This window comes from Vombatus ursinus, unplaced genomic scaffold, assembly GCF_900497805.2.
Source record: "Vombatus ursinus unplaced genomic scaffold, bare-nosed wombat genome assembly UNPS02014805.1, whole genome shotgun sequence".
NCBI lineage: Eukaryota > Metazoa > Chordata > Mammalia > Diprotodontia > Vombatidae > Vombatus > Vombatus ursinus.
This window is the reverse complement of record NW_020954583.1, coordinates 1,473,186-1,483,941: the sequence shown is the minus strand read 5'-3', so window position 1 is coordinate 1,483,941 and position 10,756 is coordinate 1,473,186. Positions and strand designations below refer to the sequence as shown.

Below are 10,756 nucleotides of genomic sequence, written 5' to 3'. Positions count from 1 at the left end.
CATACGTATGCACACATACATCAATATATTTGTAAAATACATATACGTACGTATATATGCATATATGTATGTACATATACATACAGGAATGATGTTCTTTTTCTTTTCAGTATTGTCCTCCATGGACTACCACTTTGACAAAGGGGTGTCTGTGGCATTTTCTTAAATTGACTTCTTTAAAAATTCCTTTTTATATGATTGCTATGCATTTATCTATATATTTCTTTCCATAATAATATCATGAAACTTAAAGCTTAAGCTGTAAAGAATCTTAGCTAAAATCTAGATTCTTTTACAGAAGAGAAACATAAGACCCAGAAAATAGAAGAGACTGGTGGGAGAGTTACTTCAAATTCAAACCTATGACTGCAGAATCCAAATTCTTTGTCTTTTTTTTTTACTACATTATTACTACCCTAGAAAATAGTGTTTAAATAAACTGAAATTTTGTAAGTTAAATCCAATTTTACATGTTCAGGATGAGTATTGATCAATAATTATTTATAAATTGCCCACTCTGGCTAAGAATTGTTCTAGATATTAATAAAGGATCTTTCTTATTAATTTTTCCATGTAGCAAAGAATCATGTGTAAAGTAAGAGTCATGTGAGTGATGTACTTTCCTAGAAGGAAAACATAAGAACTTTTTAGATTGTAAGCTTTGTGATACATGCCTTAGCTGCTCTAAAATATTTAACTTCATTCCTTGTTGTCAGGTATATTCTGCATAAAGTATATTGACAGATAAGCCACCACTCTTGAAGCTATTATAACAATAACATTTAATAAGGTTTTATCAAAAATCTTTGCCTACCACAGGCAATCAGTATCAGGATCCTTTCACTATTAAGCAAAAATAATCTGCATTTGTATGACATATAAATATTTACAAAGACCTTCTCTCATGCATAACACTCCTATCCAGGAAATGCCATCCCTATTTTACAAATTAAAAAAAAAAACCTGAAATCTAGAAAATTGATTCCAAGGTTACATAATGGTTAGTAAGTGTCAAAGCTAGTATTTGAATCTAGGACTTTTTCTTTTCATTGAATCATGTCAGCTCTCATAAATTACCAGAAATTCCAGTCACAATATTTTGTGATAAATTGTGTATAATCAATGAGGGAAGGGATTAGCATTAAGAGGAGCTGAGGAAGGCTTCCTATAGGAGGTTAGATTTTAGTTGGAACTTGGAGGAAGTCAAGAAAGTCAGGAAATGAAAAGGGAGAGTGTTCCAGAAATGGGGTTCAGTTCACGAAAATGCCCAAAGTCAAAAGATTAGAGTTTCTTGTTTGAGGAACAGAAAGGAGGACAATGCCTCTGGATCAAACATGGAGTCAAGGCAATATATCAGTGTTTTAGTTCACTCAATAGGATTTGGCAGTATGCTATGGCTGCATTTTTTAAAAAGCACAGAGTTTGATAACATATGAAAGTAGTTTCCAGGACAAAAGAGGTAACAGCACATTGTACTCAGCAGTTAACCGGATCATATCTGGAGTGTTGTATTTGATGATGGACACTAAATTTTGAGCAGAACATTTGCAAAACAAATAACATCCAAAATAAGGGATTTCAGGTTGATGAGAGGACTTAAAAACATGTCTTATGAGAGATGTTTGGGAGAACTTAGTTGTTTAGCTCTCCAAAAAAAGGAAGATTTGTGAGGAATTGGAAGTACTTTGCATGACAGCTACTGCTGAAGATTTGAAAAGCTGTCACAAAGGAGAGGACACAGATTTATTTCATACAGCTCCAGAAGGTAGACCAAGTTTGATATAAGGAGGAATGTCCTATAAATTAGAGCTGTCCAAAAATTCGGTGGATTGCCTTGAGAAATGGTGAATCCTCCATCACTAAAAGTGGTTGCACACAGTGTCGAATGATCACCTATTAAACACATTGTCTATTCCCACATGATAGTATGGATGGTTGAATGAGAAAACTTCTAAGATCCCTCTCAATGTTTCAATGCCACTGTTTCCTGAAAATTTAATGGTTGCATCCTCACTATAGGTTGTTCTCAGGAACAAAATTTTTCCTTGTTTGCTTGAAAATTAGATTTTGTGTAGTTTGATCTGAAAAGAATTAAAAAGAAAAAATATCAAAATTGATAGTTTTTAAAGGACTTTTAAGAATTTTAAATACTAGAGAGAAATAATATTGAGAGTCAACTTGAAAAAAGGTCAAGTAAAAAAAAAAAAAAGAAGTGAAGAAAAGATTGCTTCTCATTTGTCCTAAACACATCTCCTAGTCCTCAAAGGAAATCTAAGTCTGATGTCTTGCTAAGGAAAAGCACTAGTGATCAGTGTTTACCATTCATTTTAAATAACAATTTTTTCTCCAACTTCATTATTTTGTCATAGTCATAAATATTTTAGCATCTTTATTCTCTTCTCAAGTACAGGAATTTCCATATGTTTAATTTTGGGCTTTCTACATTTCTTTGAAAGATTCATCAGTCAGAATCATTTATGAGCACTTTTTTTATTCCCTCCTACTTGTTCCTCTTTTACTCTGTATCTATAACTTCTGATTAGTTATCGACCCTCCTTTAAATAACACAATTTACTAGCTAAATAAATTCTGCCTTTCCTGATCATTAGCCATGGCAGGTGATCAAGTAGAACTTACCTACATCTCTCTCAGGATTTTGAATCCAGGTTTTCTAATACCAAATTTAGCATGCTTTTCAGTGTAGCATACTATCACCCAAATGCTATATGACTGATCTAACCGTTTTGTAGAGCAATCTGGAATTATACCCAAAAAGTTATTAAACTGCACATTTCTAACTTTGACCCAGCAATATCAATACTAAATCTATTTCAAGAGATGATTAGGGAAAGAGGAAAAGAACCTATATGTTCTAATATATTTATAGTAGCAATCTTTGTAGTAACAAAGAACTGGAAATTGCAGGAATGCTTGTCAATTGGGGAATGCTGAACAAGTTGTGATATATAATTATGATGGAATACTTCTGTATAGGGGTATCTATGATATTTAGAGATGATAATCTATTTTATTTAAGTGTTTTAAACATTTTTATGTCAATAACTTCCTTGGAAGTCCAGTTAAGCATATGGACTTTTCAGTATAATGTTTTAAATTATTATTATTAATAATATTTATATAACACTTTAACATATGAAAAGCACTTTATATGTTATCTTATTGAAACTGATAAAATAAAATATATAGCCTTACATCAGAAACCAATTATATAAAATACAATTATCAAAATGCTAGAAAAAGAAAAATCAGGAATCTCAGGTTAAGAAATCCTGACTTATCTTATTAGGAGATAGTAGTAATCTTTAGGAGCTGAAAAATATTCATGTAGTCATCAGTGATGATCTTAACTGCTTAAGTCTTTATATGTGCACCTGTATACATGTATATTGTCATGTCATATTTTCAAACACATCAATAGGGGAATAGTTTATTACCATAACAAAACACTAATCTTTAAAGGTCTCTTATTGCCCTGGACCATCCAAGGAGAGTCCAAGAAGAAAACAATCAAATATGACAGAGATAGGGAGAGATTTTATCTGTGTATACATGTATATATATACACAGATATATATCAAGAGACATGAAAAAATATGAAGTAAATAAATATTTAACTATGGGTATAAGCTTCTTCATATAGTCAATATATAGCATAGATTTTTTTCCATCCTACATATGTATACAATTTCTGTCGCTATTTTCCTTAGAATGAACATATTGTTATTATGGAAAACTACTGTTTGGGAAATTCAACCTTTTCCAGGTCAGAGCAAATGTTGGTTTCAGTTATTAAATATACCAATTAAGAAGGGAACAGTTCAACCTCTGTTTGACCTTTGTGCTTCACAGACTGCACTGGATGTGTCAGAGTGTATTTGAGGGGGAACAACACATTATATAAGATAGAAAAATCACATGCTGCAATCCAATTTTTTTTTAAATTGCATTTTTGTATCCTGTGAATCTGCCAAGGTCTAAAGATTTCCTTATTTACAATACATTATTTCCTATCTAAGTAATAATATTTTTGTCATAAATTTAAGGAAAAATGAATTTGTAAACTTGAAGACGAACTTCTAGGATGTCCTTTATAATTTCATCACGATAGATTTCATAAATAGACTTTTTGGAAATGCAAAGGCTAATTCAATGCTGAGTGGTTCATATGCTTGATTGATTTCCATGCTTGAATGGCAGTTTTACATGTGGATCTCAGAGAAGGAGTTGGCCCATATTATGCATATAGAGACATTTTCCTGTGAAGAAGTCCAGAGCTTTTATCAACTCTTAATTTTTTTAAAGCCAGAAAACTAAAATTTCTAAAAAAACGAAAGGCCATTGAAAATTTCCAAAGAAACCAGAAACTCCTACTTAAATGGAATAGAGATGTTATTCAATTAACTTTAAATTGAAAAAAGTTTAGAAGGCCCTCACAGAGCTGATATCTTCAAAAGCAAAGTAAAATAGAATGTCATTATAACAACTCTAAATTAAGGACACAGTTGCACGTGAGGGAAAAAGCCTGTAGCATGATACAAACACTAAAGCTGAATTTTGCCCTTGTGGATCATAAGGATCCACATAGATTGGCTTAGGTTTAAAATGTCCATCATATTCACATTGATCCAAAATACTTTGAGTCATCTTTAGTCTTTAAAGTATCTGAATGAACTCTCTCCTCTTTACAGAATCAACTCGATGTAAGGTCCTTCAGAGGAATCTCTTTACCATATCCTAGTCTTTAGGAACTGTGTATAGTATACTCCCCCCCCCAAATAACCTTCATGTCTTTGCACTATGCTTTCAGCATTGGGTATAGTCAGCTATCTCTAGAACACGGTGAATGAGGAGGACAGGACAATAGCCTCTGTCCCTGAACTTTGATAAGCTTTAGGACAGGAGAAAGAAGGGGGGTAATCTATCTGTAGGAGGAAAAAAACTCAAAAATTAGACACATATATGTATGAGCAGTACCAAAATACCTATCCCACCACCACTTATACTAAGGGGCTGGATTTCTTTTCCACATATATCCCCTTATGACTGAGTTATATTCATTTTGAAGACAACCTTGAATTGTTCATTTTAGTCCAATTTCATCTATATCTGAATAATACAATTAATTTTGTCAATGCAGAAATAATCCATGAAAGAATAGTGAACATTAGGATATAAAGCACAATTTAATGTTTTAGATAATTATAAAGGTTTCTCAGCAAGGTTTTTTTAAGGACTTTCAATACATTACTACTTTCTTGAACCTTTTCCATCCACAGCCTTTATGTCCTCAGGACCCTCCTCCTTCTTCTCCCCTTTCTTACGCACAGATTTTCTGATGAAGATATTGAATGAAAAATATTTTGAAGTTAGCTGTACTTAAGTCTACAAAAGAGATATTGCAGTGACCTATATATATGTACATATATATATGTATATATATATATATATATGGCTTACCAGCACAAAAGCTTGTGGGGTCAAAAAAGCAAACATGAGTGAAAAAAGAGGATGGAGACAACCTAAGAAAGACTCTAAAGGAGACATTGAGTAAAATGAGGTTAGGATCCTTGAAAGTTCCAACCCAAACTCTGGGAAATCCCATTAAGGAATCTTTAAGTCTGAGAATTTTGTGCAGTTACATTACTTTTTTTCATGCCACAAGATATAAACTAATCTATTTAGTTAGAAAAACATGTTGTTGCTTCAGAGGATATAAAAATCAAGGGAAACATGTGGCTTTATATTTTTCACTTTGGAATAACAAATCCAGGGGAAGGGAACAATGAATGGTTTTCATTAAGGTCTTCCATTGTATGATGTACCTAAAGAACTTTCCTTCCTCTCCCTAAATTCTAGAAGTTTCAGAAACTTAGGAACAGTTTTTAATTCTTTCTCATCCAGAGTAGCATATGTAGGGGTCTTACTAAACAGTATTGTCCTTGGCTCTGGGATCCATCATATAAGAACAACATTGGAAGCTCACATACATTAAGGCAAATTTTAAAAGGTAACTAAAATAGAATATATTTTGAAAGGGTAACCTGATTGAGGTGTTAAAAAGAAGAATGGAAAGACTTAATTCCTTTATGCATAGGAATATATCCTGGACAGGCCATTTCATTGTTTTAAGGAATTTCCTTTTGAGAAAAACTCTTCTATCAATTCAGAACAACATGTTCTTCATACAGAGTTGCCTGGAACAAAGATGTCAAATACATAGCCTGCAGCCTGAACTAAGTTAAAATGTAATTGTGAAATATTTAACAAATAAATAAAAATACAATAAAACACAGATAACATTTGGTGTGCAGGAATCCTTACGTACTCGTGGCCTAACGCATTGGGAGGTGCAATGAATTGCCCAGGATCACACAGCCAGTATGTGTCCTCAATGGGGATTAAAGGGAGGATATCACATCTTCTGAGGCTGGCTCTCTTTCCACCACACTACAATTCCTCTAATCTTTAAACTCATAAAGGATAGCTATACAGAATCATATCCAGGTGTTTCCCATCTCCATTAAGAATAGAACTAAAGGAAGCAGATTTAACTGCACCATATATTTAATATAAAGAAGAATTTCCTGAGAATGAATACTATTAAATATTATAATTTTTTCCCATGAGAAATTATGCAGTCTTTATCCTGGAAGTCTTTAAACACAAGATAGATAATAGGTCTCAGATGGTTTAAGTGTGATCCTGTTTGAGGATAGGAAGGTGAGTAGAATGATATGGTGTACTTTTAGGTCTTATGAATCTATGAATAAAAATCTTAAATAAACACTTTTTTTTTCTTTTTTCTGGTGATTTTTTGCACAACTAAAATTAATTTTAGGTACTCAGATAATAGTCTCCATGTTTTAAATTAATCTCTTCATATTCCCATCTCCATGTCCTTATATCATCATAGGATAATAGATTTAAATCTGGAGGATAGATCAAAAGTCATCTAGTCCAACTCCCTCATTTTTCCAATAAGGAAACTGAGGCACAGAGAGGCCAAGTGATTGTCTAAGGTCACATAGAAAGTAAGTGGTAGAGCTAGTGCACTTTCCCTTGTAACATATGCTTGACTTCATGTCTTCTTCATGCCAACTATTTCCATATTTATGCTAGTTGAAAAGGGAGAATGGCTTAGATGCAGTTCTATTTGGCAACAAATGGTTTGAGTAATTAACTTCTCAAAAAAGTCATATGAGCCTATGATTTATTTAAAGGATCTCTTCACATTCACTTTCTGAATGATCAAATCAATAACAGCAGTGGGACTATAATTTCATTTTAGGAATTTTAAAAAAAATAACATTCTAACTTGGAATAGGAGAACTTAAAACATGTGAAATTCCACATCATTCAAACTGATTGATTTAAAGAAAAACAAATTAATAGTGGCAAAATTTAATCTACAAAGCAAATAAAAGATGACAAAATACTTTTTGAGATGTTTCAAAAAGTTTCTTGCACATAACTAGCTTTTGGAAATTAAATTAATGTTTTAAGAAACAAAACCTCAACAATTCTATTTAAATTTCTGTTGTTAAAATGTTTAGAATGAGGTGAGGAGGCAGGGCAGTGCAGTTTCAAGATGGTGGTGGCTCAATGAAGGCTTCCTGCCCCAGGCCAGTAGAGCAAGGAGGGCCCATGGCCCCGTCTGGCACCAGAGAGAACCAAAAGGTGAATGGATGCTACGTAGTCTGATGAAAAAGTTTGAGAATCACCTAGACTTTTGCTAATAATAGTTTTGGTACATTGCTTTGAATAAAAAAAGTTTTTTTTGTACCCCTCCCTTAACTGACTAAACCATATAACTTGTGAAAAATGGGGTGGAGATCTACATCATCTACCAAGAGCAGGAAGTTCATGAACCCCACCAACCAGCCTCGAAAAGAAGCCCAGAAGAGGGAATTTAAAAAAAAAAAAAGAATAAGAAACAAGGAATGATGGTAAGAGCTGCAGTACTAAAGATGAAAGATCCCAAACAAATTATCTAGGACATGAAGAAATTGAATAAAATGGAGTTAAATCCAATAGAGCAGCCACAGCTAAATGAAAAGGTGCTAAAAGAAAAAGCGAAAAAAAACTTTGTGAAACTTTTGAATGCCTTCTCCAATCCTAGGAAAAGGAAAATCCAGATATCTACAAAGAACTTCAAAAGTTAGAGGTGGAATATGAGCAGAAAAGGGCCCAGCTCAGCCAGTATTTTGATGCTGTCAAGAATGCTCAGCATGTTAAAGTGGAAAGCATCCCATTGCCAGATATGCCTCATTCACCTTCTAACATCTTGATCCAAGACATCCTATTGTGGGGTGCACAGTCACCCTCTATTCTCAAAAAAACCTCTGCCTATGGACTCCCACCAGTTTCTATACTTCCTCTTCTTGGACATGTTGTTCCTCCTTTGCTTCCTGGAAGAAAGCCTCCTGGCCCGCCCCCTGGGCCCCCTACTCCCCAAGTTCTGCAGATGTGTGGCCATAAAGTGGGCTTTGCCTTTGAACTTGTCCCTTGTTGGCAAGAGGAGGATATTTTATATTATTCTATTCTATTATATTCTGTACTATAGTCCAGAACTTGATCATCAAAGTCATGATGATGATGCTTCCAGCACCAGAGAAGATGAAGGTTATACTGAAGACATGGATCAAGATAAGCATTATGACAGCCATGATGATGGTGACACGGACAGGTCAGATGCTGACAGTGAAGGAGAAGAGTTCACGTGTTGTGATGATGAAGACAGAGAGGACAATGAGGACAAAAAGTCAGGTCTCAGTGTACGATTTGCTGATCGTCTTAGAAAATCAGGAAAGAAAAAGAAAAACATGAAGAAATTAATACTTCTTCAAGCTATGATGCTTAGAATGGCAGGTCAGGAAATTTCTGAAGAGGGGTGAGAAGTGGAGGAATTTTCAGAGGATGATGAGAAGGAGGATTCTGATGACTCTGAGTCAGAGGATACAACACAATAGCAGCACAAAGAAGAATCTCTTCCTAATGGGACATCATCATCTGCTGCTTCCCAACAACAGAGACCACCTCCATAGTCTGCTCCTCCAGCTCAAATACAGGCACCTGCTGTGCCAGACCCACCCCTTCTTAGCCTTCCACCCGCTCCACCATTATGACTACCTGGGCCACCTGCTGGCCTTCTTCCTGGTCCACCTCCCGGAGCTCCTCCATTCTTAAGATTACCTGGAATGCCAGGGCTTTGAGGGCCTTTACTCCAGCTTTTACCTCCTGGTCCTCCACCAGGCAGGCCTCTTGTCCACCATGTGACCCACCTCCTGGTCTTCCTCCTGGTCCTCCTTCACAAAGACCACCACTGAGGCTACCTTCCCCTAACACCTACCTCCAGGCATCCCTCCACATCTTCCAGGTATAATGTGCCCACCTTTGGTGCCTCCACTTGGACCTGCTCCACCTGGGCTTTTTCCTTCAGTTCCCTGGCTGAATCCGGGGGTTTTAAGTGCCCCACCTAATTTTATCAAGAGTCCCAAAGTGGATGACACCAGTGTAGCCACTATTGAGAAGAAAGCCATAGCAGCCATCAACATTAAGCCACAAATCACCAATCCCTAGGCAGAAATTACCAGATTTGTGCCCACTGCACTGAGGGTTAGACGAGAAAACAAAGGAGCTACTGCTGCTCCCCAAAGAATTTCAGAAGAGGATTCTACTTTAACCCTTGCCAAAGCAGTCCCTAAATCTGGTCGCTCTGCTCCTGTTTCAGTACAAATTAAGGATGATGTGTATAAAGCCTTCATGAAAGAGATGGAGGGGTTACTGTGACAGCTTATGATGCCGGCGAGGTTTTAATCCCACAAATTTATATTAGAAAACATGGTTCATAGGGGAAGGAGTTCTTATATATTGGACCTGAGTGCAGAGGAGTTAACTTTTACTCTGTCAGAGTCTTTCCTAACTTTAGTGTAAAGATTGCCTTAGTGTTATTTAGTTTTGGTCAGAATTCACTACACAAAAGGAAAAAAAGATGCTTCATTCAAAGTAGACTGATAAGCTTCTTTAGCAGTGTCCCTTCACATCTCTACAATACCCATCACCACCACCATTTCCTTTTTTTTTCTTTGGAGGCATGAGATAGACAGAATTTTAGTGTCTATACTTTAATTTTTGAAATCCTTTTCTTCAGTGGGTTTGGTAAGCCACTGGAATAAATATTTGTCAGAAACTAATGCATTTCATCTGGTGTTTTTTGTATTTTTACTTCTGGTTTTGTTTTTTTTAACTTTACTTATAAATATTTTGTAACATTTTACTTGTAAAATGGATCACAGCTTCATTTCCCTACTATGAAGCAGGATGTCTGAGTAGGAAACTATACATATGTATTAATTGAGATGACTTCTCAGTAATAAAAAAAAAACTGAATGTCTCTCGTGAAAAAAATAACTGTTCTGCAAAAATTAAAAAAGATGTTTAAAACATAGGAGTAATGAAGTGCTTGTATTTTTAAAGTTAGTCCAACCCAGAAAACCTTTCAGTTAACTTACTTGTCTCTCCCATGACTATATCTCAGGAGCTGTTACAAATTTGTGATGTAAAAAGGAGTACTCAAAAAAGTAGTCTAAAGTCCATTTTTACTCCTCCTTTCCAATTCATCACAAGATTTTTGTTAAATCAGAGTAATGTGGAGTCCATTTCTGGAATCATGGGGAACTCTCAGGATTAGCTAAGTCTATAGGTTTGTGGAAAGGAGAGAGTGACCCATTTATGA

General features: G+C 35.1%; 1 pseudogene; it reads left to right on the top strand.

Moving 5' to 3' along the window:
- The first annotated feature begins 7,842 nt into the window (after nt 1–7,842).
- Nucleotides 7,843–9,810, top strand: LOC114051713 (annotated as a pseudogene).
- Nucleotides 9,811–10,756: the final 946 nt, after the last annotated feature.